We start from the raw sequence: 25,034 nt of genomic DNA on the forward strand, positions 1-25,034 counted from the left end.
ACCACCATTAATGGCCCACGCTTTGCATAATTACAATAGGATCTCAGTTATACTTCATATTTCTATCTTTAGATACAAGAATGATACATGCATACAAATAGGGGGAATATATTCAGTAGGTTATAACCTTTGGTATGATACCTTACAAGAGACCTTTTGCATAAAGCCTATTCCAGTTACATCATATTTACACTCATAAGCATATTTCCATAAAACATATGGAGTGCAACGTCACAGTAACATTACTAGCTTCTTTGACTACTGCTACACATCGTGCAGATTTTTTCAGAGAACTATCCATGGTGACCCCCAAGATTTTGTGTGGAGTTTTTTTTGTTTTTTTTTTTTTAGTAGTAACAGCTAATTTAGTCCCCATAATTTTTTATGTACAATTGGGATTATATTTTCCAACATGCATTACTTTGCATTTAACAACACTGAATTTCATCTGCCATTTTGTTGCCCAGTTTTGTGAGATCCCTTTGTAAGACTTCAGTCTGCTTTGGATTTAACCATCCCTATTCTCTAGCTTTCTTTTGGTCTGGAATATTATTTCTCAGTCCTTGCACCATCAAAGGAAAGGGAAGCTCTCCTTTATTATGAGGATTTAGATACAAGTACAGATATTTATATTTAGCCTTCTACAGTGCCATTCAACTGAGGATCTTGAGTATTTAAAATTAATTTAATTTCTTGTTATAACCCATCAATTGCAACCACCAAATTAACAGAAAAACCCTGCTATATGCATTAATAAACTTTTTATATATCAAGATGCTTCATTAGCAAAGAATTTCAGATGTTTAACTAAACAAGTGATGTTACTATATACAAAGTGACTAATTTAAAGGGGCATTAGCAAGAGAAATTCTTGTGTTTTACATAACCAGAACAAAAACACTCCTATTAAAGATTTAGCCTAGGTAAAGTAAGTTTTATTACCAGTAATAAACACATTCCAAGGAGCAGAGAAAAACTGACTGATTTAGAATAAACAGTTACTCACAGCGTTCTGAAAGTATCTGCACTATTCTAACTCCCAGTGTTCATTATTATGCCCTGAATTTCACAATGAAGAATATTTTAAGGTGTCATCTCAACAGTAACCACATGAACAATAAAAAGTCAGAATACAAATCTAATGTTATGAAAATAAAACTTAAGTTTTGAATAATGACAATCTTGCGATCTACCTGCAAAAACAGTTTAAAAAAAACTTAAGGGATAAAATTTAGATGTTCAGATGGCTTTTTCCTCAAAATTCACTTGTGTATCTAATACTCTAAAACATTTGTTTTAAAAAAATAGTGTTTACTAAATCAATTTATGATTTTTTGTTCCCATTAAAAGCAACCTGATACAAAAACAGAATCCACTGTCGCTTTGCAGTGCTAGAAAACCTCCTGAAGTGCTTCTAGTAGTTACTAAGAAACAAGGTACAGAAAGCAGAAAGGAGTAAATGTTGTAAGGACCTGTATATTTGGCTTTGCAGGTAACAAAAAAACATTGGAATATACAATAATGAGCTGTTGCTTTAGTTCACAAAATCTTAAGTTCAAAAGCCTCTTTAGAAATATCACAATGATGCACAATTACTTCAGTGTCAAGTGACTCAGCAACACCAATGAGGGACATGGACAACATAGAAATGCACTGATCATCATCATCGGACTTCGTTGCTGTGGGCAACATTTGGAACAGATAAGGCAATGTACACCCAGATATTTTACAAGTTTCCCTTATATAGTCACAAAAGTATTAACACCAGGATTCAGATAGCATGTGACTTTCAATTATTGAACCTCTTTAATTTGAGCCCAAAAATTCTCCTACCTAGACTCAAATCATAAAATCATAGAAGATTAGGATAGGAAGAGACCTCAGAAGGTCATCTAGTCCAACCCCCTGCTCAAAGTAGGACCAACACCAACTAATTCATCCCAACCAGGGCTTTGTCAAGCCTGACCTTAAAATCTTCTAAGGAAGGAGATTCCACTACCTCCCGAGGTAACCTATTCCAGTGCTTCACCACCCTCCTAGTGCAATCGTGTTTCCTAATATCAAACTTAGACCTCCCCCACTGCAACTTGAGACCATTGCTCCTTGTTTTGTCATCTGCCACCACTGAGAACAGCCGAGCTCCATCCTCTTTGGAACCGCCCTTCAGGTAGTTGAAGGCTGTGATCAAAGCCCCCGTCGCTCTTCTCGTCTGCAGACTAAATAACCCCAGTTCCCTTAGCCTCTCCTTGTAAGTCATGTGCCCCAACCTCCTAATCCTTTTTGTTGTCCTCCACTGGACTCTCTCCAATTTGTCCACAACTTTCTGTAGTGGGGGGCCCAAAACCAGATGCAATACTCCAGATGTGGCTTCACCAGTACCGAATAGAGGGGGAATAATCACTTGCCTTGATCTGCTGGCAATGCTCCTACTAATGCAGCCCAATATGTCGTTATCCTTCTTGGCAACAAGGGCACACTGCTGACTCATATCCCCCTTCTTATACACTGTAATCCCCAGGTCCTTTTCTGCAGAACTGCTGCTTAGCCAGTCAGTCCCAAGCCTGTAGCGATGCATGGGATTCTTCTATCCTAAGTGCAGGACTCTGCACTTGTCCGTGTTGAACCTCAGATTTCTTTTGGCCTAATCCTCCAATTTGTCTAGGTCACTCTGGACCCCATCCCTACCCTCCAGCAGATCTACCTCTCCCCCAACTTAGTATTATCTGCGAACTTGCTGAGGGTTCAATCTATCCCATCATCCAGGTCATTAATAAAAAGATGTTGAACAAAACCAGCCCCAGGTCTGATCCGCTTGATACAGGCTGCCAACTATACATGGAGCCAATGATCACTTGCCATTGAGCCCAAAAATATAGCCAGCTTTCCATACACCTTATTGTCCACTTATCCAATCCATTCTTTAACTTGCTGGCAAGAATACTGTGGGAGACCTGTATCAAAAGCTTTGCTGAAGTCAAGCTATATCATGTCCACTACCTTCCCCATATCCACAGAGCCAATTATCTCATCATAGAAGGCAATTAGGTTGGTCAGGCATGACTGGCCCTTGGTGAATCCACGTTGACTGTTCCTGATCACCTTCCTCTCCTCCAAGTGCTTCAAAATAGTTTCCTTGAGGACCTGCTCCATGGTTTTTCCAGGGACTGAGGAGAGGCTGACCAGTCTGTAGTTCCCCAGGTTCTCCTCCTTCCCCTTTTTTAAAGATGGGCACTATATTTGCTTTTTTCCAATCGTCCAGGACCTCCCCCGATCGCCATGAGTTTTCAAAGATAATGGCCAATGGCTCTGCAATCCCATCAGCCAATTCCCTCAGCACCCTCAGATGCATTAGATCTGGACCCATGCACTTGTGCACATCCAGATTTTCTAAATAGTCCTTAACCATTGAGGTCTGCTCATCTCCTCCCCATATTGTGTTGCCCAGGACAGCAGTGTGGAAGCTGACTTTGTCTGTGAAGACTGAGGGGGGCCGAGGGGAATGCAACAACCAACAGAAAAAGAAAACACACTTGAGTACTTCAGCGTTTTCTACATCTGTCACAAGGTTGCCTCCCCCATTCATTAAGGTCCTACACTTTCCTGACCTTTTTCTTGTTGCTAACATATCTGTAGAAACCCTTCTTGTTACCCTTCACATCTCTTGCTAGCTGCAACTCCACTTGTGTTTTGGCCTTCCTGATTACACCCCTACATGCTTGAGCAATATTCTTATACTCCTTCCTAGTCATCTGTCCAAGTTTACACTTCTTGTAAGCTTCCTTTTCGTGTTTAAGCTCACCTAAGATTTCACTGTTAAGCCAAGCTGGTCACCTGCCATATTTGCTGTTCTTTCTGCACATCAGGATCATTTGTTCCTGCGCCTCCAATAAGGCTTCTTTAAAATACAGCCAAGCTTTCCTGGACTCCTTTTTCCCCCTCATATTAGCCTCCCAGGGATCCTGCCCATCAGATCCCTAAGGGAGTCAAAGTCTGCTTTTCTGAAGTCCAGGGTCCACACTTTGCTACTCTCCTTTCTTCCTTTTGTGAGGATCCTAAACTCAACTGTCTCGTGGTCACTACTGCCCAGCTTGCCACCCACTTCTACTTCCCTACCAATTCTTCCCTATTTGTAAGCAGCACGTCAAGAGGAGAATGGTCCCTGGTTGATTCAGGAGATCAGGAGTGAAGTGTTACAGAAACTTTTAAGCAAATTGTTTGGGCAGTTTGAGTTCCACGGATCAAAAAAACTCCCATTTTTGACTATAGAGACCAACTGCAGTACATTTTTCTGAAATTAATTCAGAAATGGCTTTAGTATTTCAGATTGCCCATGCACAGAACCCTCCATGAAAAAGTTGTCCATATATTAGTTGAGATAATTATGTTACCACATTAACATGTCTTGTCCATGGCAATTAATTTTTCATGTATAGCTATGGTTCAACATTTAAACTTGAATTAATGCAGTAATAAGCTTTCTTGTAGTTCGGGAAAAAATACGAGATGCTCTTACGAAACTAAAAAAGCAAAATGCTCTTTTTTGTTTTCGTTATTGTCTTTGATTTCTTCTGAGAAGGGAGTCCATTGCTCCCTAATCCATTTTTTCTCACCTCAACCAGACAGAGTTCTGCTCACTTAGCTGCAGAAAATTTAGCTGGGCAAATGTATTCTACTAAAGAACACAAAGTAAGTTGTATTTCTCTTAACCCAATTTCCTTATGTAGGGCATTGCCTGGGTGTTGCCTTGCCAAAATACTGTATTCTATAAAGGATCTTATACCATGATAATTGGCTTATCTGACCACCTTCCAGAAATGCAACTGTGCAATGGGACTACTATCTGTCATGAGTTACTCAATAATATCTTGTGCATCTCAGTATTCCATTAATCGTTCCGACCGCCAGAAAGCTTGTGTTTATCTGGTGTTTGAATGTGCATCATTCTGTTGGTACTGAAAGGCTACATGGTGTTGAAAATAAGATACAACGCTGATTCTTTTTGCAGCAAAAAGTCTTCCTTCTGTATTTATTAGCAAACTGTGATTTAGCAATTTGAGTCAATGGAAGATGGGTTATTTTCCCTGTTTTAATATACATTGCTCTAAAAGAAGCACGTTTCTCTCCATGTGTCTTTGGGTTGAACATCTAGACTAATATATAGCATAGGAATAGGTAAATATGGATGTCTTGGTCCCTCCCCAAGAATACTATTACTAGAGTCATTTGGGACTAGTAATATAATTTGGTGTGCTCACAAAGGAATAAACTTGTTTCACAGTGGTGATTTTGGGCAACAAATCTGAGAAGTTTTCTTATATTCCTGGTGGGAATGTACTAAACTCTGAGGAGTTTGATCAAAGTGATAAACCTAAATTCTGCTCAGTTATATAGGTGTGAACTCCTATTTGAGTTAATCAGCATTGCACCTAGGGTAACTCAGCAGAATTTGGTGCCTGTTCTTTCAACAAAGTCGAAGGTATTTTGTTGTGGTGGTATGAACAGTTTTACCTTTTGGTAGAAAGTACCTTCCCAGGAAACGGGGTGTGTAGGGCTTTGGGAGATATTTTGGGGAAAGACGTCTCCAAGTGGTCTCTTTCCCTGTTCTTTGTTTAAAACGCTTGGTGGCAGCATACTGTTCAAGGACAAGGCAAAATTTGTACCTTGGGGAAGTTTTTAACCTTAGCTGGTCAGAAGAAGCTGAGGGGGTCTTCATGCGGGTCCCCACATCTGTACCCTGGAGTTCAGAGTGGGGAAGGAACCCTGACATGGTGGCAGAGCGGTGGGATCATTTTGAACCAAAAGAACAGACCTGAAGAGGTTTTTTTCTAAGCAGAGAGCAGCTAGAGGGTTTTCTGTTTATTTGCCTGGAGACAGAGGTGTTAGTTTTATTACAAAAGGGATTTTTCTTTTTTGAGCTGGAGTTTTCTCTACCTAAAGGCAGGGTAGTTAACCTCCTGTAGGGAAATTCAGAAGTTTTTTTTTCCCTAACTCTCAGATATAGCTAGAGTTAAGCACAAGAAAGCAGGAAAATGAAGTAGCAAATAAACTAGAGCTGGCCAGATTCAAAGCTGAAAAGAAACAAAAAGAGCATGATAGACAGATGGCCTTAAGGCGCTTGGAGGTGGAGACAGAAAAAGCCAGGGTGGAAGCAAAGGAAGCTGCCCGCAAGAGAGCTATGGAGGAGAAAGAAAATGAGAGGAAGCATGCACTGAAGATGGAGAAGGCAAGAGCTCAGCAGAGAGTGAGAATGGGGTGTGTAGGGCTTGGGGGGATATTTTGGGGGAAGACATCTACAACTGGTCTCTTTCCCTGTTCTTGTCGCCTTATTGGTCCTTTGGGTCGGTGCCAGCCAGGTTAGCTGAGCTTCTTAACACTTTACAAGTAACAGGATGTTGCCTCTGGCCAGGAGGGATTTTACAGCACTGTATACAGAAAGGTGGTTACCCTTCCCTTTATATTTATGACACCATGTGACAACCTCAGAGCCACACAGGTCGTATATATATTGTGTGGATGCAGCCCACGTAACACAGAGAGATGCATATGCAGCCCACAATGGTAAATAGGTTGAGAACCATTGGCCTACAGTGTACAGATTTTTTAAGATCTTGTCCCAGAGTAACATAGCTATCTTGGCAGGCCACAGACAAACATGCAGACACAGCTGTGTCCTAATTCATTTGTGGCCTAGACAAGATCAGGATCAAGATCTTGAATTGACACTGAACATGGACAAGAAGCTAGCAGAGGCAAATAAAGGACAAGTGATATGATTATAGAAATGCATCCTGTTGAAAAAGTAAGCACTCACATTCTGCACAAGTTGAAGCATTTACACCTGCTTTGTGTTCCGCCAGAAACACAGTGAATTAAACCAACCCAATCTAGAGGGCCTACATGGATCACTGAAGCAGGACCCTCATGAGAAAAGAAGGGAAGAAATTTTCCTAACAAGAAACCTGTTGTTCCATTGGACAGTGCCTGGTCATTTAGGATTAACAGTAAGACAAACAAGACCTTCAGACTCTGTTCCACTTTGGACACTTGCAAACTCAACAGGACAACAACCCAAATAATGCCTCAAAGCATTTTTCCCCTCCACCAACAAACTCATTCTTGCCTGCCTGCGTCTGAGTCAGCTGATCTTCATATAAATGCTGATTTCCAGAATGAATTTTCACATCCTTCTGGAAGATACTGTTCAACAGGTAGAGAATAAACAACTAAGTGTCATCAGCATACTGATGGCAGTGAAGCCCATATTGTGCCACCATCCCTTGAAGGGAAAGGGGGACAGGAGGGAATCAATGGGGGCCATTGGGGGAAGCGTAATTCGCAATCACCATGCTCTGAGTCCAGTGGGAGAGGAATGACTAAAACCATTGTGGCATTGTGCCATCTACACCAGCTTTGTCATGTATGCACATTAACCACACCTTGTAAGTAAACCATGCACAAAACAGAAAGAATGTAGTATGAGCCTTGAGATGTCCTCTAGCCATTGCCATAAGAAAAGTAGCCTTTTAGCAGATCAAGTGTTATCTCCAGGCGTCCTAGCCTAAATCATTTCAGCCCAAGTGCCCCTCAAGTCTTTACAAACTATTGAATAATAGCTCAATGAAACTTACCAGTTTTGATTAAAAGAGAAATATGAGCACCTCAGTATTTGCAGCATTTCCTATGCTTCATTTACACAATACTTAGAAAAATACTGCAGATTAGAGGTAACAATGATTTATGACAATGAATAAATTTTCCAGAGTGACCACTGTAGATACAAGCATCACCACAGCACCCACCTCTGAAAAGCAATTAACTCAAGTAAAATAATGTATAAACGTCCAGGACACAATCTAAGAAGCTTTCCAACTGACTCATGTCCAATTGTAATTGTAAGAATATTTGTAGGTAGCTTTAAAGTATTTATGCAAACTGGAATTTAATCAGGACACAATGGATTAAAATCCCTGCTGTACAAAATTTCATTCTTTCAGCATGACAGATTGTATTATGCATATGCACAAAGGACCAAATTCAGTCCTCAGAGCTCTGTAGATTTGCTGCTCCCCAAAGCAGAAACGAAACTGTGGAGCAACACAGGTTTTTCCACTATAGACCCATCTGAAGAGGCATGGGGATAGACTTCTATGTTATTGCCTTATGCACATTAGCTGCTACATGCAATTTTGGGGAATTGCCAGACTCGCTGAGCATTTCAGATCACAACCTGAGAGCGCAGCTGTTCCGGAAACGCACTCTCAGCACCGTAAGTGGTGGAAAATGCTGTTGCATTGTACAGAAGGTTGATTCCCAAAAATCTCTGCCAGGTGCATTCGTATCAAACTAAGACAGGCCTGATTGCTTTAGAGAAATTAAACAGTCCAGTACGCTGGAATTGGGGTTGCTACTGGCAAGTGCTGATGCTGCATCACCCCGACATATAAAGCCAAATGCAAGTTTTTTGTTAAGGGTTTCTTGCTTTCAAGCAAAATTCCTTTGTAGAACACTACCTCTCTTCCCCCCCACCTCATCCCAGGTGAATGAGGGAGTCTACCTCTCGCTTTAACAGTCTCTCATGAGATGGGGAAAAGGACAGTAACATCTTGAAACTGGATGGGATATCCCTTGTTGACTGACCATCTTTATGACCCACCAGTCTGAAGTTATGCCACCCAAAGTTACCCGGAAACAGGACAAGTGGTTGCCAAAAGAAGAGTTAGAGAAAGGAGGCTCCAGAGTTGGTCCACAGCCAGACTCCATATTGGTTTCCACTTGAGGCTCCAGATTGTGGGGTAGGCGAAGAAAAGGCAGAGGTTTGCCTCGAATGAAATTGCTGCCTCTTACTTGAGGGCTCTAAGGACTGTTGCTGTGGATAGTACTGAGATTGTGATCTGTCTAGTACAGTTGTTGGCTCAGATGCTCTCTCTTTAGGAACCAACCCATCTTAAAGATGGTTTTAGAGTCTTAAGGTATGTAGTACCACATCTGTACAACTATTAAAGGGCTCACTGTCCTAAAACAGAAGTCCTTAATAGTAGACTACACCTCTCATAGAATTCCCAATGCCTGCAGCCAGTGACAACTGAACTGGCTGCTGTATGTCAAACATTCAGCACTGCTTGTACTGCTGTTCAGACCATGAGCTAGCTTTCTGGTAAGAGGGATTTCAGTAACTCATGTTAGTCTTTTGGGAGTCTATCCCATAACCAAAAATCATACTTGGAGAGTAGCCACTCTCATCTGAAGGGTTTTTGAGAAGTGTATGCCTTCCTCCAAAAGAGACATCATTTCTGTGTGTTTTACTCTCAAGGGGGAGACTTGGACTGGTTTTGCTGCTTTCACTTCTCAGAAGCTGTCTCAATTACACCAGCACCAGAATAGGATGCTGACAGAAATGGTCAAACCCTTTATCGGGCACCTACTATCTCCTGTCTGCTCTTTTCCATGGCACTGCAACAGAGGCCTGCGTATGCCAGGTGAATTTGACTGGTCCAAATAGTCCTATCATTATTGAGCATGGCTTAGTTATTCAATTGAGGAAGGTTGCAGGACATTCAGAAGCTGATGTAATTTTTCCTGAATGACCTCCCGAGAATAACCAGCATCTCCATCATTCTTTTCAACGAGTCCTGTAAAACCTGTAGATACCCAATGCGGGCATAGAGTTGGTTACCACCAGAACCAAAGACACCAATGGTCTGAAGCATGGTCAGCGCTGAGGGTCTCAGTGCAGGCACACCTGACACAGTGACCCCTGGAGCTGGCAAGGATTGTGCTGAGGTGCTCAGTACTGACATGTTTGGTACAGAGGATGAATCTATCCTCTTGGTGCTGGAAGCAATGCGGTCCTTGGGCCTAGAAGAGACTGATTGTGCAGACATGGATTTCAGAATGGGTGCTGACTTTGATTTCAGGACTCCACCAAAAGACTTTGGGAGGCAAGAGTCTTAGAGGGTTTGTGTCTCCAGTACAGGGAGGTAATCTGCCGATATATCTGCTCTGATCCTGGGAGCAGTACTCCTTGTAGTCACTGAGTGCACCACTTGGGGGACTGATTAGCAAGGCTTATACAGTGCAGCATGAGAACTCACAGAAGCATCTCAGGACATCAGACCACTGACTGCATGAAACTGACCAGATACCTGAAGCTTCTGTGAGGGATTTTCTGTATTTGATAAGACTTCCATGGATCTTGCCAAGAGGAAAATCTTCAACTTTGCCAACCTTGCCCTCTGGATCCTCTTGGAAAAGGACTCACAGGTCAAGCCTTGTGACCGGACAGGGCTCTCATCAAGACACAAGACATCAGAAGGGTCCATTGACCGGCATGGCAATGTTTTAGGACATGCAGATCTTAAAGCCTAGTAACTTAGGATCAGCTATTTTGAAAGGCAGTTGTACGGGGGTAAGGCCCTTGTACTGGGTCAGCGGTCTGGGTCTGTCCCAGAAAAACCCTATCACTACTCTGTTCTAAAACTAAGCAACTAAGCCATCTGGCAAAGAAAAAATTAATTTTATTAGAACTAATGTTAAATATATGTAATACATAAGTTACGAAAAGTGTACATCTGGGTATAGTGCTCAGATTAGTCACAAATACAAAATTAGTTTTTCAAAAGTAATATGATCAATAGGATACGTAATCAGCAATAAACCAAATTAAGGTGAATAGATTTAAAAATACAGTTTAGATCTTAGAATCAGAATACCTTGGGTATGTCACTCATGAGAAGTTGTACAGAGATTTGGTTGTGGAAAGTAAAGTAGATCAATGAGTGGAAATTGTCCCTCAGTAATTGAGAATTAGGTTGGTTCTCCATTTAGAAAATACTATCCTGACTGCGATTCTCATCCTCACTCCAGTTCATCCCTCCTGATATTGCTGATGCCCAGTGATGTGTTCTATGTAGATGTCCCCCGACCAACTGATGATATCAGACACCATGAGTTGTCACATCAGCCAAGCGTAGTGTTGATTGATTCTGCATTCTCTCAGCACTCACTTATAAGTGGGATCCCATGCGCCTAAGGCTCCAACAATCAGTGCATGTGTCTGGACCTGGTAACTCTTAGCTCTCAAGGTTTCAGCCAGAAAGGGATATTTCTCTACCTTTTGAGCTTGGGCACAGAGGAAGGCTGGGGTCCTGTTCTCAAATGGCACTGTGACATCGACCATGATGATCTTCGGGTCCTCGTTGATGACGACGATGTCCGGTTGCAGTTGGCTGTCGGTTCTGGGGATGGCAGCGTTTACGGCAACCTTCCCCTCGCATAGCAGGATGGTTGTGGCCAGGCAATCTTGGACAGTGTTGTGTCGCAGCTGCCAAACTCTCAAATGGGGCTTTCAGCTACACAGGATGTGGGGTAGCATCTCATAGCTGTTGCCACACTTCCTGCATTGCTTGTCCCGCTTCCTATGGCAGAAGGCACCATTCACTGGGACACAGATGAGCCAAGCCCTGTGGATGAATCTCCAATCAGCAAATCAGGTGAAGCTGCCCCCGGGGAGGAAGTGGTTGCTGGCATCCCACTTGCATGTCATCTCGAAGGCCTTGCCCTGGTCCGGTTTTTGTTTTAGGTTTTCCACATATTGGCAGGTATTAGCATCCTTCAGGGTCCTCTCCAGCATGATTCTAGCTCTCTGAGCGATGATAGTGTGATCTGTGTTCTTCACCTGTGGCACCAGGACTCCCAGCTCCTGGCATTCCTCGCACCACGTCCAGTGGCAGCCGATAGGCTTCTCAAGTCATCACGTAGCGTTGTGGGCACGAGTCCAGAGTGAAGCGAAGTCTCCCCTCTCTCTTCCAAATTCACCTTTCAGCGAGCCACTCAAGTAAGTGGCAACGTCTTGGTTGGAGGGGGTCCTGGTGATACGCTTCTTGACTGCATCCTGCAGAGCACTCTCCACGATGTTCTTCACCATGGCGTCCAGGCACATCAGAAAGCATGAATGATCATGGCAACATCGCACAGATCACCTATTTGAGGGACGTTGGCACCCCTCTGCCTCTGCGAGATGTACACCATTGCTGGCCCTCTGGGGAAGAAACGTTCACTTCACCAGCTGCCGGATGGCATTGTCTGCCTTGTTCAGCTGTATCTTCACCACGGCAGATCCCCTCAGGACAAATGAGATATAGTGGATCAGGAAGACAGTAAGGCGTTGTTCTTCTGCCATGGTGCCAGTAGGGAGGAGTTGATCCTGCCCACATCTCGTAGGATCTCTGTGATGGCATCCTGAGGTGCCTGCTGGACACAGAAACCCGTCGGCATGCCAAGATGTTGGTACACTTGCCAGTCCTCGAGGAAGATCATGGGTTTGCCCTGGATCTGAAGAGATGTTGCCTGGACCGAATCCCTTCTACTTTAATCAATATGCAGGGATGCACACTTCCTGGCATTGAAGCAGAATCCCATCCAGATGGCAGCCTGTCTGGTGATGTCAAGCATTTGTTGGAGACTCTCAGGGTTGTCTGCAATCAGGACCAGATTATCTGCAAAGGCCAGGATACTCACTCTGTTGTCATACAGTTTGAAACCTCCTCGATGGCTAGAGATCGCTCAAATGAGCGGCTCCATGACTAAGTTGAAAACAATGGGGTTCAGGAGGCAACCTTGCTTCACACCGCTACAGATAGGAATTTCGGGTGTCTCTTCTTCCATGGAACAGATAGTAGAGGTGCAGCCTTCATACTTTTCCCAGGCCAGTTGGAGAGTTTTCAGGCATCCCGAAATCTTGCAGTGTGGCAAAAACGTGCTGGTGGGGCATCGATCCAAAAGCATTAGCCAGGTCGAGCCACGCTATGGCACATTGCCTCTGTGCCCTCCTGGCCGTGTGGATGGCAGTCCGAAGGACAGTTGTTTGTAGCAGCCTTCGCATGTCATGAAGCCTTTCTGAATGGAGATGACGGCTCCTCCATTCACCGACCAGTCTGTGATCGTAGCCGCAAGGCAGCTGGCATATAGTTTGTACATGGTGGAACAGAGAGAGATGGGTCTCCAGTTGTTGGGGTCATCGTGTTCACCTTTCTTGCGGACGAGCATCATCATAGACTTCTTCCAGGAGCTGGGAGTACAGTGGAACTGTTTGCATTTGTTCAAATGGCAATTAGTACCAGGCAACCGGGGTCTCTTTTTCAGGGAGTTGTTACAAATGCCATCTTTTCCTGTGGTTGTGTTTTGGTCTTTGTAAGTCTGGCCTCTACTTCCCATGATGTAAAGTCTTGTTCCTGGTCCTCTGCATAGTCAACCCAGGGTTAAAGCTAAAACAACCAACTTTACAAACTGTAGAAGAACTGAGCTAGCTATGGGTCAAGGGCAAGGAATGCAGACAATTACAAGGTTCTGTCTTGCAGCCATAGGTATTAAGAAGAAACTCAGTGGGGGTTGAGGTGACCTTTGCCCATTATGGCCTTGGCTACAAGGAGCAAGAGGGCACTCAGGACACAGACAACTCCCAACAGACAAAACTATTCAAAATAAATCAGACCTTACATCAAAGCAGGGGCAGAAGCAGGATCTGTGTGGACAATGAAAGAAGAGCTTATTTTCATGACATCCCTCGAAGGCAAAGCGGTATTATATCCATTTTACAGTTGGGAAACTGAAGCAGAGAGATTACAGACAATATTGTCAAAGTATTCACTAATTTTGGAGGCCTGGCTTGAGACACCTAGAACTCGATCGTTTATTTTACTTAGTAATTTTATAGCACTTAATATGTTAGTGCACAGCTCCAATTTATTTCCGTTGCAACTGTGAGCATTCTGCAAAGCTCATGCCAGGTGGGTCAAGCAGGGCACCTGGAAAATAATGAACACACAGATACCAGCCACCTGTGTTAAGTTTTTGTTTAAGTGACTTGCCCAGCACCACATAGGAACTCTTTCATTAAGCTACATAAACCTCAAAACATTCTCTTTTCATGCATGATCCTGCCTCATTCACTACACAACTTACAGCTTCTACAACAAACAACCCATAGATCCTAGAGACAGCATCCCCATTCATGGCACAATATTGATTCACTCCCAAAGAACTATCCATCCTATACAATGAATGAGGCAAGGGTCGCGTGCAGGGGGAAGTGTGATCATGTAACTGAATCATCAATGCATACACACAAGGGGGCCAAACTGCATGGGCAACTGAATACTTTCAAATAACTTTCAAGTGCTTAAAAGACAACTGTAATCTTAAAGTTAATATATGTATTTGTATGCAATTTCCTAGTTTTCTTGAGAAAAATTAGAAAAAACAAAACATTTTAATCACATGGAACTCTGATACCCATATAGATCAACAGTTTTTACATCGATGGCACAGACCTTTCCCACCTGAGGTGATAGAATAATAGATAGCAGAAGAAAGCTGTTATTCTCTTATAACCAGCTACAAAAGTAGGATAAGACAATGTTTCAGCTGTTTACTAGACAACAAAGGAATGCTAAGACTCTGGAATGCTGGGTTACATTCCAAGTTCTAGAAGTGAGCATACTCTAGTGCAGGGGTTCTTGAACTGGGGGTTGGGACCACTCAGGGTGTTGCAAGGGCATTACATGGGGGGTTGCGAGCGGTCAGTCTCCACCCCAAGCCCCACTTTGCCACCAACATTTATAATGGTGTTAAATATATAAAAAACTGTTTTAATTTATAAGGAGGGGGTCATGCTCAGATGCTTCCTGTGTGAAAGGGGTCATCAGTACAAAAGTTTGAGAACTACTGCTCTAATGGTTTTAGCCCGTCTTCCGCTGCCCATGGCCTGTGCCTCCAAAAGACCCCTCTAGTCTGTCTGTCAACTCCAAATTCCATAGCTTGTCTCTGCCCCGTCCCTTGTACTCAAGTAATTATGATTTTTTTTAAATGAGCAAAACAATATATATTTTGCTTAACTCATTCTTTGAAATGGCTAAACCATTTCTGCTGAAACATTAAAAAAAATCTGCTTGAGGCAAACACCATACCAAACTTCAGCCATTCAGGCTGAAATTTTCCATGCTGTATTACAAGCAATGAATAACAGGGTCTTATAATTGGAAAGCACTAGCAAGCCTTAACTATAGGTATTGCTGTCAGTTCCACCTACAAATTTTAAATATGCTTTGGTTTATTAATTAAACAAAAGCTCAATTTCCGATAGTCTGGTTGTGACCACTCAACAGCACAAGCTCATGAGTCTTTTATTTTGTTGTTAAAAAGTGCAGTAATATTGTACATATTTTTGCATCAGTAAAAGGAAAGATCTGAGAGGCACAAGAATTTATGAAACCTGTAGAGATTCCTCGAGCCATGAACACTGATTTTACATTGAACTCAAAAATGTATTGACATTAGTTTGTTATTATCAAGAAAGTTAGTTTTGGGGACTGTAATTTTTAGATCCTCCACAAATTAAAATAGCTAAAAACTAAGGCAAAACTGATAGGCAAGAGCTTGATTTTATTGTGTTGTACTTGTTTTATTCACAATACAAATTTCTCTGGAATTAGACATTTTTAATAATGTTCTCTCCATCACTACTTTTTGTGAAATGGATGTTATCCATCAGCTTGTCAAAAATAAAATATGTAGTTTGCAACCACAAAGTTGAAAGTATTATTCCACATACATGTTGAAACCCAGCCTTCTAATAAATACTCAACCTCAGTCCTATGAAGCTCAAGAGGGAATGACTGTAGACTATATTTGATTTCACAGAGATAAGTGAAACCAATTTTACAGTTTTAGAACAGTTCATGTCAAGTTGAAAGCTGTACAGCTTTGATCTGTAGGTACAATAATAAGTCTTGAAAACGTATTACTGTATATTTATTGCAACACTATATTGATGCCAGCTTCCTTGAACATTATGCAAAGTTAGCTGCAAAACAAGAGTAATAATGTGATGTGTAGTTGTCACGGTTCCTCCCCCACTCTGAACTCTAGGGTACAGATGTGGGGACCTGCATGAAAAACCTCCTAAGCTTATCTTTACCAGCTTAGGTCAAAACTTCCCCAAGGTACAAAATATTACACCTTGGACTGGCCGCTACCACCACCAAACTAATACTGGTTACTGGGGAAGAGCTGTTTGGACGCGTCCTTCCCCCAAAAATACTTCCCAAAACCTTGCACCCCACTTCCTGGACAAGGTTTGGTAAAAAGCCTCACCAATTTGCCTAGGTGACTACAGACCCAGACCCTTGGATCTTAAGAACAATGAACAATCCTCCCAACACTTGCACCCCCCCTTTCCTGGGAAATGTTGGATAAAAAGCCTCACCAATTTGCATAGGTGACCACAGACCCAAACCCTTGGATCTGAGAACAATGAAAAAGCATTCAGTGTTTTACAAGAAGACTTTTAATAAAAAATAGAAGTAAATAGAAATAAAGAAATCCCCCCTGTAAAATCAGGATGGTAGATATCTTACAGGGTAATTAGATTCAAGAACATAGAGAACCCCTCTAGGCAAAACCTTAAGTTACAAAAAAGATACACAGACAGAAGTAGTTATTCTATTCAGCACAATTCTTTTCTCAGCCATTTAAAGAAATCATAATCTAACACATACCTAGCTAGATTACTTACTAAAAGTTCTAAGACTCCATTCCTGGTCTATCCCCGGCCAAGACGACTACAGACAGACACAGACCCTTTGTTTCTCTCCCTCCTCCCAGCTTTTGAAAGTATCTTGTCTCCTCATTGGTCATTTTGGTCAGGTGCCAGCGAGGTTACCTTTAGCTTCTTAACCCTTTACAGGTGAGAGGAGCTTTCCCCTGGCCAGGAGGGATTTCAAAGGGGTTTACCCTTCCCTTTGTATTTATGACAGTAGTTTTGACATAAAATGCATTAGGCTTATACAAGACTGCAGACTGTCTTATATAGACTTTCTACCGCAAACAGTTACTCTTTCCTCCTACTTCTCCCTGCATGTCTCTAAAACTGAACCCTTTCTTTCCCCAGAAACTAAAATGCTTCTTTAATGCCTTGGTCATCTCCCACTTTCAGTATTACATTTACTTCCTCTGAGGTGCTCCAGTTACCATACTCCAGTCAAATGAAGCTAAATAGTATCACTTTTAAATCTTACTCAGCTCACATTACTCCTTTCTTCAAATACCTTCACTAAATTCCTCTTGCATTCTCTGTCTAGCTTAAGCTTCACATCCTCATTTTTATAGGCTTAATCTCTTCTCTCACTTCCCACAACTAGCCCTCCACACCCTTTCCCCTGCCATTGTATCCCCCCCTTACTTCACCCATCATTTCCCTATCATTTTATATTGAACTACTTACATAAAATGTTGTTCCTAATCAAAGTATTCATTCATCTCAAATTCCTCCTCAAAATTTCCTTCTTCCACAAAATCAACAAATGCTAACCTCACCAATAAACCTGAGGTCCTCCATCCATGATATTAAAAAGTGAAGGGTGTGGAGGAACACAGTGCATTTTTATATTGTCTGTTCACACTGCAAGTTCCATGTGTCTGTCACTTCTAAAGCTTTTAAGTAAGCTTTTTTGTAAAAAAAAAAAAGCAGAATACATGTAAGAACTCCTGTTTTCAGATAGACAATGTGAAGCAATGTTTATATCGAAAGAGCTTCTCTTTGTATCCTTGGAGAAGGGTGTGACAGGGTGTACCAGGTGTTGGGTGCCACCTGCTGGACATGCCTCCAACTTGGCGCATCCCATATGAGGGTGGTTTGTTTTAGAGGTGACAAAAATGAGTTTACAACTCCAAGAACTGCCTAGAGAGGCCATCCAAAGGGATGGAAGCAGGAAGAAGCCAATCAGGTCAGAGCAGGCCAGATTAAAACAGCTCGCTGCTTCTTCCAGACATCAGTTCTGGGTGAAGCTAGGACAAGGGAGGAAAGATTTTTCCTTGTCTTAACCAGGAAACCCAGCTTCCTGAGAGGCTTAACTATCTCCTGCTTTTGGCTAAAGCAGCAAAAGACTGTTTTATGTTATGGAACTTAAAAGCCCAGGTGGCCATCTTGACATAAATATCTGTTTATTACTTTAATATCATGGCAAACCGACTTTGCAAGATGCTCCACCGGCTCAGGTAAGCTTGTAACAAATAGACAATACCTTCTGTGCCCCATTCAGCACTGAGCCAATCACCCCACATAACCTAAAACTACACCTCAAAGATGAAAAACAGCAGTATTATGACTACCTTGTGGGGTCATTTTACATAATATGCTGAAACAAGCAAGCACGTATGTATATAGATTGTGTTGGTGATTTTTCTTCCAAAGCTAGCTTTTCAAAAGGGGAAAGTAATGCCTATTCCTGCTGTTTATGTCCCAGTAAAATCACAGTGGAACATCACCATGCACCAATATCAAAGTAGCACCCTAAGTCCATACCTTTTGCCATGAAGTGGAAGTAGGAGCTGTAAAATCAAATTTCAGCAGTGTGGGGGCGTAGTCTGTTTTTTCCATGGACTATAAGGCCACAAGGGACCATTGTGACTACCTAGTCTGACCTGCAAAACACAGGCCATGGGATTTCCGTGAATTAATTTTTATTTGAACTAGAACATTTTAGAAAAAGCCAATTTTGATTTTAAAATGGCTAGTGATGGAGAATCCACTAGAACCCTTGGTAACCCAACTGAGCTTCTTAGGGCTTGTCTTCACTTAAATTTTATAGCGCTCTAACTTGCTGGCTCAGGGCTGTGAAAAACCACCACCACCCCCCCCAAAGCACAGCAAGTCTGAGTGCTTTAAAGCACTAGTGGAGCCAGGCTCCCAGCACTTGGAGTTAATCCCCTCAAGAACGACCACACACACACTTTAAAGCACTGCAGCAGGAGCATTCCCACAACAGCGCTTTCAAGTTTCCAGTGTAGCCATGCCCTTAGTCTTAAAACTTTGCCTAATTTTAAAACACAAAGTTAGGAACAGTTATCCTTTCAAAGCAACTGGTGCATAAACAGCAATACAAGTCTTATGGAACAACCCTATACAATGGAGACAGGCTGAAGTTAACCTCAGAGATGATCATTTCCCAGTAGATGAACAAAAACTAAAATATTCCAGGTGGAAGGAGAGGGGGGGGAAAACGATTACTTGCCTTTCGTAGCTATTCTTCTAAATGTGTTCCTCATGTCCATTCCCTCTTGCCAACAACTCTGACAGAAGGAGACGACGATAATGGAATGGACATGAGCAACGTATCTCGAAGAACAGTTACAAAAGGCAAGTAACTGTTTTGTTTTTCCTTCGAGTGCTTGCTCATGTCGATTCCATTGCAGGAATCCCTGGAGGTGGGCTCAGAGTTCAGTCTTGCAGACTGGAGTACTGCTCTGCCAAAAGTAGCATCAGCCCAAGCTTGCTGGGTCAGCGCACAGTGCGAAGCAAACGTGTGGACCAACAACCAGGTCGCAGAGCAGAAAATTTCCCAGATCAGTACCTGAGCGACAAAGGCAGATGATGACACCTGCGCCCTAGTCAAGTGAGCCGTCACGATCGCTGGCGGGGACACCTTTGCCAGCTCATAGCAGTAGCAGATGCAGGCTATGATCCAGGATGAGATTCTCTGGGTAGGCACTTGGCAACTCTTCATCCTGGCCATGACAGCAACAAACAGTTGCGTAGACATACAGAACGGCTTCGTCCTCTCTACATAGAAGGACGATGCCTGCGGGACATCTAGAGTATGCAGCCTGTGTTCCTCAGCCATAGTATGAGGCTTCGAGCAGAAGACTGGTAGGTACATGTCCTGACCAGTACTGAACTGGGAGACTACCTTGGGCAGAAAAGCTGGGTACAGACACAGCTGGACCTTGTCCTTATAGAAGATCATATCAGACGTCTCCGATGTCCATGCCCTGATCTCGGACACCCTACGGGATAAAGTTATAGCAGCCAAAAAGGAGACCTTCCAGAAAAGAAGCAGAAGGGAGCAGGTAGCCTGGGGCTCAAACGGGGGTCCCGTGAGTCTGGACAGCACAAGGTTCAGGTTCCAAGGAGGGACTGTGTCCCAGACATGCAGGTAAAGGAGCTCCAGATGTTTCAGGAACCGCGTCGTCAAGGGATGGGTGAAGACCGACCTGCCATGAAACAGAGGATGGAAAGCGGAAATGGCCGCAAGGTGTACCCTGACAGAGGACAGCAACAGACTCTGGAGCTTACGGTGTAGCAAATAGTCCAGGATGTCTTGTATGGGGGGCCTCTTCCATCCACATGCGGCAATCCAAGGCCCAACACGTGAACCACTTCCACTTAGCCACGTAGGTAGCCCTGGTGGAGGGTTTCCTGCTGCCCAGAAGGACCTGCTGGACACTGGAAGAAGACTGCCATTCTTCCCCACTCCGCCACGCAGAAACAAGGTCATCAACTGCAGTGCCGTCAGGTTCAGATGCAGCAGATTCTCGTGGTTCTGGGACAGCAGATCCAGCCGAAAAGGCAGCTGCAATGGGGTGGCTGCCAAAAGACACAGGAACATGGCGAACCAATGCTGCCGAGGCCATGATGGGGATGAAGATGACTGTCACTGTCTCGATTCATCTTGAGCAGGACTCTGTGGATTAACGGCACCGATGAGAAGGTTTACATCAGCACTCCCGACCAGGCAGCCCTTGTCCCTGCCCAGCAAAGACCAGAACACATAGCACTTCCTGTTCTGTCTGGATGCAAACAGGTCCACTTAGAGTCCCCCACATGAGGAAAACTAGGCTGACCATCTCCAGATGGGAACGATCATTCATGGCGAGACTAGAACATTCCACTGAGGTGATCTTCCAGGACATTCTTGCTCTGGGCAGGTGGGCGACCACCAAATGAATAGCGTGCCACACACAAAAGTCCCAGAGGCTGAGCGCTGACGTATGCCTTCCCACTGGTACATTGCAACAGTATTGTCCATCACTACCTCCACCACCTTGCCTTCCAGGTGAAGCAAGAAAGCCTGGCACGCCAGGTGAACCACCTTGAGCTCCCCAACATTCATATGGAGGGCTAGGTTGGGTTGCAGCCCTGGGTGTTGTGCTCACCAAGATGGGCCGCTGCTTCCGGGAGCCACTGGAGTATGCATCCGATGAAGTGAGCTGTAGCTCACGAAAGCTTATGCTCAAATAAATTGGTTAGTCTCTAAGGTGCCACAAGTATTCCTTTTCTTTTTGCGAATACAGACTAACATGGCTGTTACTCTGAAACATGCATTTCGTGAACACTCTGGGGACTGAGGACAGGGCAAAGAGTAAATTGGAAGTGGCACCCCGCCACTATGAAGCACAGGAAACATCTGTGTCCCAGAAATACGGAGACAGGGAAGTAAGCGTCCTTCAGATCGAGAGTGGCACACCAGTCCCCTGGATCCAGGGAAGGGATGACGGAGGCCAGGGATATGTGCAGAAATTGAACTTCATGAGCAACTTGTTGAGGCCGCACAGGTCCAGAACAGTTCTGAGGCCCCCTTCTGCCTTTGGGATTAAGAAGTAGCAGGAGTAGAATACTCTTCCTTGCATATCCAGAGGAACCTCCTCCACAGCCCCCAGGCTTAGAAGATTCTCAACCTCCTGAATGAAGAGTTGCTCATGAGAAGGATCCCTGAAGAGGGATAGGGAAGTGGACGGGGTGGGGGAGGAGAGGTGGCTGAAAATTGCAGGGTGTAGCCCCCAACCATTATGTCCAGGACCCAACAGTCTGACATAACCCACGACCAGGCCGAACGCTAGGGGGAAAAGGCAGTTGAGGAAGGGGAGGGAAGGATCCGGGCAGTTTGCTCCCGAGCACACCCTCAAAATGAACCCTGGTGTTTCACCAGGCCAGGCTATCCAGGAGATTGGGATGATGAAGGGTGGCTGCACTTAAACCCAGCATCCCTTTTTCTCACAGGCCCATGTCGAGGCTGCCACTGTCTAGGTGGCGAAGCAGCTGCCTGGATGTCTGAGGAGTGTGCATCCCCAGGGAACGGAGGGTCACCCTCATATCCTACAGGCCACGCAGATGCACATCCGTTTCGTTGGAAAACAGGCCAACACCATCAAACGGGAGGTCCTGGATAGAGGCCTGCATCTGCTGGGACAGGCTGGCGGTCTGGAGCCAGGAACTTTGCCACAATCACCACAGAGGCGACCACTCAGGCAGCTGAATCGGCTGCATCCCAACCCAGCTGGAGAGAGCACCAGGCCGCTGCGGTCCCCTCTTTCACCAGGGTTGCGAACTCCTGGGCTGCCTCCTAGGACATGGAGTCCTTGAACTTGATGGGAGAGTCCCACAAGTTGTAACTGTAGCAGCCCAAAAGGGCCTGGTGGCTCAACACCCAAAACCGGAGGCTGGCTGTGAAATAAATTTTGCAACCAAACAAATCCAGTCTCTTCGCCTCTTTATTCTTATTGGTGGAACTGGTGGCCCCCTGCTTGTCCCTTTAGTTGGCTGCCAACACGACGACTGACACCGATGGTGGGTGAGCGTACAAGTACTTGAAATCTTTTGTGGGAACAAAGTATTTCCTTTCCGCCCTTTTAGAGGTGGGTGGGATGGACGACAGGGTTTGCCAGATGGTTTTGACAACGTTCAGGACCCCCTTTTGTACCGGAAGTGCAACCCACGCTGGGGCGGACGTGGAGAGCACATCAAATAAATGTGTCCATCTGCTTCTCCATCTCCTCTGCCTTGAGGCCCAAGTTTGATGCCACCCTAGGGAGCAACACCTGATGCTTGCAGAAATTGTCCTGTGGGCTAGCACTGGAAGGCCTCGCCACCTTGTTAGGGGAGGAGGATGAGGATGATTGGACAACTGGGGAGGTCTGGCGGTGTCCTCACCTGTCGGGGAGGACAAGCTTGTAGTGGGTACTGGCTCCTCACCAGCAGCAGCAGCCGCTGGGACGTCCTGAACCCTGCCTGGAGCTGTGGATACTGGGGAACTACCTTCAGCCTGTCTGAAAGAGCCACCGAGGGCTGGCAGAAATGGGGTACCAGCCTGATGGGAATGCCCCATGCATTCCAATAAGGCCAATGGGTTGGCCACTGGCTCTGCTTCCAAGTCAGCCGTGGACACACCCTCCAGAGCCCAATCATGTTGCCTGGGCAAGGGGCTGAATTACACCTCCAAGCCTGAGATTTCATTACCCTCCAATGACCGGGGTGGGGGTGAGGAGGCTTGGGTCTGGAGACCGGTGCCAGGAATGATCCAACCGGTGCCAGCAGTAGGGGGAGCAGTGCCGCATCGGGGAGCGCCTTTGAGGCCTCGGCGATGGCACGACAAAGATGTGTGCTGGGGAGATCTACGGCTGAGTAAGCTTCGGCATGACGACAGGTATTGGGAGCATGGTGCCAATGACTCGTAGTGGTGAGCCGAAGACCTGGTTTGATGCGGAGACCAAGAACATGGAGACCTAGGGCTCTGTTTTGGCTCTGGAGACCGGTGGCGCTCGCCTGTTTTGTGCGATGCCTTGCCAGCAGGCTTAACCTTGCAGGGAGCCTTAGCCAGTTCCATTGCCACATGCGGTGCCAGCTGCAATGAAGGCGCTCTCAGCTCTTCAAGTGCCAGGTCAGTCAATTGCGCCATCAGCCTAGGCCCTTGACCGCTCCCGGGAGTCAGTGGGGGAGGAACGCCAAGTCCTTCAGTGGGTCCAGAGTGGGCGTAAGGCCTGAGCAGAATCCTCTGCCCAGAGCCCTTTGGTTGGGCTTGGTCTTCTTAATCTTTTTTTTCCAGCAGCAGCTATAGGGATCAGTGCTGGGAGGACCCTGGTGCTGTGAGTGTGCTATGCACCAAAGTTGAAGCACTGGGTGCCAATTCGGGATGTGTCAACTCCGAAGCTGGAAGCAGGGCAGCCTGCAGCAGGAGGACCTTGAGACGGATGTTGCGCTCTTTGTGTCAGCAGACAGATGCGACAGCACTCCTTCACATAGGTTTCCCCAAGGCACTGTAGACACCTCTCGTGCAGCACACTAACAGACATAGACCTGTTGCACAAAGAGCAGGGCTTGAAACTCAGAGACTGGGGCATGCCGTGTGGGGGGAAAAAAATCCCTGCTTCGACACCAACACTTAACTAACAATGATTAAACTATTTACAGGTAAGGCACAATGCTAAGCTAGACGAGAAACCACAGACCACTTGCGAAGCAAGCGAAAGAGGTGCTCCGAATGACCAGCACGGGCAGTAAGAAGGAACTGAGAGGGTGCAGGACCAGCAGCGCCTTATTTTATGCACCATGAATGCGGCACTCCAGAAGGCGCCACAGCCCAGCCCTACAAGTACCACTAAAGCGAAAGTCTCCAACGGCCGTGCACACGCGCATGGGCGCGCACACACCTACAATGGAATTGACATGAGCAAGCACTCTAAGAAGAGCATCTATGTGGACGAGCTGTTGGAACTGTAGTTGTTGGTGAACATCATTTTCTCCATCATTAAGCTTCCATAAGTTCCCTATCCAAGAATAGATATGAGTAATGACCCTTGGCATAAGCCAAGGTATAGTCCAGAAATAGAGGTTGAAGGACTACTTGATCAACTTTAAAGTCTTACCTATGTAGTATTTCACCTTGAATTGTCATTTGAAATGTGTTACTACTTATTCTAAACAATCTTGTTCCAGCTTGTATTTAGCTGAGACACACTGTGTACGTTTCCCAGACTTGAAGAACTCTATGTAAGCTCAAAAGCTCGTCTTTCACAAGCAGAAGTTGGTCCAATAATAGATATTGCCTCACCCACTTAGTCTCTCTAGTGTTCTAGAACCAACACAACTACAACAAACACTGCCATATCCTTATGTAGCATTCAGATGTAGCTAGAACTAGCTATTCTTTGGATATAAAAATTGCTTCACATTTTGTCCCTTATTCTTTTTTTGTCTGGAAAAAAAAAAAAACTTAACAGTCTATGTAAAAAATTAGAGAACCTGAAAAAAAAATATGTACAGCCAGCTTTAAAACTGAAACAAATAGTATTACCATATGTAAATTGATCGAACACCATCAAAGTATGCATACTTAAAATCCACCTATTCATTTTATTTAGAAGAGAATTTCTTATTATAAAATTCTATGATAAAAGGCTACAGAACATTGTTAAACTTTGCAATA

General features: G+C 44.5%; 1 protein-coding gene across 2 annotated transcripts in view; it reads right to left on the reverse strand.

Annotated features, from left to right (window-relative positions):
• Positions 1-25,034, reverse strand: part of DIAPH3 (diaphanous related formin 3) — a gene marked incomplete at its 3' end in the record, with an annotated part of 518,684 nt that overhangs the window by 434,741 nt on the left and 58,909 nt on the right. The window lies entirely within an intron of this gene.

This window comes from Lepidochelys olivacea, assembly GCF_965140295.1.
Source record: "Lepidochelys olivacea isolate rLepOli2 genome assembly, chromosome: 1".
Classification (NCBI taxonomy): Eukaryota; Metazoa; Chordata; order Testudines; family Cheloniidae; genus Lepidochelys; species Lepidochelys olivacea.